The sequence below is a fragment of the Mastomys coucha genome, unplaced genomic scaffold, assembly GCF_008632895.1.
Source record: "Mastomys coucha isolate ucsf_1 unplaced genomic scaffold, UCSF_Mcou_1 pScaffold22, whole genome shotgun sequence".
NCBI classification, from domain to species: Eukaryota; Metazoa; Chordata; class Mammalia; order Rodentia; family Muridae; genus Mastomys; species Mastomys coucha.
The window spans coordinates 101,736,070-101,738,145 of NW_022196905.1; the positions used below are offsets into that span (position 1 = coordinate 101,736,070).

Sequence of the window (2,076 nt, forward strand, 5' to 3'; positions counted from 1 at the left end):
CCAGCTAATTTGCTCTTGACATAAAACAAAACAAACAAACAAACAAACAAATAAACAAAAAACCCAAGAAAAACAAAAAGTAGAAAGCATCACAAAGTGATCCCTACATAATCCACAACACCACTTCTCTATGTGTACAATAGAACAGCAGGGACAGCTGAGCCATAGCACACACCCTCCTCAGAATGTCCTGCTTGCTTCCCACTCAGATACTGTTCAGTACCACATCAGTTGGCAATGCTTAAAAGGAAACTAGAGAGAGTAATGAGGAGGCAGAAGCCAACACCATCCTCCTAGCACCCTCCCCTAAGAAACAATTCTGCACACACTGACATACAGGCCTGAAGGGCTCTAACAAAACTGACAATGGGGACTGTGAGGTCAGCATTGAGCAGCACACAAAAGTCAAAATATATTATCACAATTCCACATTCTCACCCCAGCAGAGACCACCTCCCTGCAGAATGACCTATGAGACCTCATTTTCATTTGTCTTGGGTACTTCTGAGACATGACTTTCAGGTTCAGGTTTAGCTCCTCCTTCACTCCCCATCTGGGTTTCAGACCCTGGCTCTGTTTGCCCAGCTCCTCACTACTCTCTGGTGCTACCTGTTGGTTATTTTTCCCTTCTGGGGGATCACGTTGATTCAACTTGCTATCGGGATCCAATTTTGTTTCTTTGCCATTTCCCAGCTTTGGGTGAAGCTGTGAAGCTTTTGCACTCTTCACTACTTCTTGGAGGTTGTATTTTCTGAACATAATCTTTCACAACACTCAGGCAACACACAGCTTTGATGATTTCTACTACCACGGTGTTTTCTGGATTAGTGAGATCCACTTTGTTTTCTGAATTGAGGCTTCCCACTATTCCTGCCAACTCTTTAATAACTTCTTCTCTATTCATATTGCTATGATTTTGAGGCTTGTATACAATCTGAAATGTCCCTTTGTTTGTGGCTTTAAGCCAGGGTTCCAGAAATGTTTCTGCATATTTTTTCATATCTTCTAAAGAAGCTTTACATGTGCCTGATATGGGCAACATTCACAGAATAACCCATGTCTTCATTTTCTCGGTTCTGTACATATCCTGGAGACTATGATACACTAATTTCTCAGGTTCTATCCCGTGTCCTGATAAAGAGTACATTATTCGCTCCGCTCTCCACTGACTGGAATCTTCTCAGCCTCTTCTCTGTAGAAGCCTTAATGTCACCAACTTCTTTTTTCAAGGCAGCCTGTGCATCATCGTCTTCTCCCTCTCTTCCAGAGGGCTCTGGTCCTTGTCTATAAACTTTTCCCGCCGTACATGTCGTCACTGTACTCGCTGAGCAGGCTGTAGGCCTCCTCCACACACTTGTGCTCGTTCATGTTGCAGGCAATGAGGATGCCCTACAGGCCCGGCTCCAGCAGCCACGGGCCGCCTACATCTGGCAGGAACTGGGATTTGTCTTTGCTCTTTCTGCCCAACGACTGGGGGGACTCCTGCACGGAGGTTGTCATGCTACCTATGATCCACATTCACTGGCGTCTTCTGGGTTTTTAATTTTCACACAAAAAACCATGTGTCTGAAAAAACCATGTGTCTGAAAAAACCATGTGTCTGAGAAAACCATGTGTCTGAACTTTCAAGACTTAGGAAGTTTCTTTCTCAAGCTTTACAAATGACTGCATGGGCCCAAAGGGGATGCTGTCCCTGGACAGAAGTCCACAGAAGACCTGGCAGGTTGGTCACTGTGGAAAGAAATATCATAACATCCATTGTTATGCTGGTGATTCTGTGGTGAGTGTAAGCCATGTCCTCATTGGTCATAGGGTGGAGGAGGCATGGTTTGCTGGTCCTATCCAGTTGGTCCTGGTGCTTCACTTTCATTGGGTACCTTGTCTCTCCTGATTCCACACTGACTCCTCATGGTTATGTTCTTGGAAATGAGGCTCTTCTGAGGAGAAACCAAACATGTCATTTTTAATACAGGGAGGGTTTCTGGGACTGTCCTCTGGGGACATCCAGTTTAAAGACATTACTTTGAGGACCAAAACAGAAGTGGAAGGTCTCCCCATGAATTAGATATGAAGGGT

General features: G+C 44.7%; 1 pseudogene; it reads right to left on the minus strand.

The window, feature by feature from the left end:
• Nucleotides 1-469: 469 nt before the first annotated feature.
• On the minus strand, nucleotides 470-1,500 carry LOC116070872 (annotated as a pseudogene).
• Nucleotides 1,501-2,076: the final 576 nt, after the last annotated feature.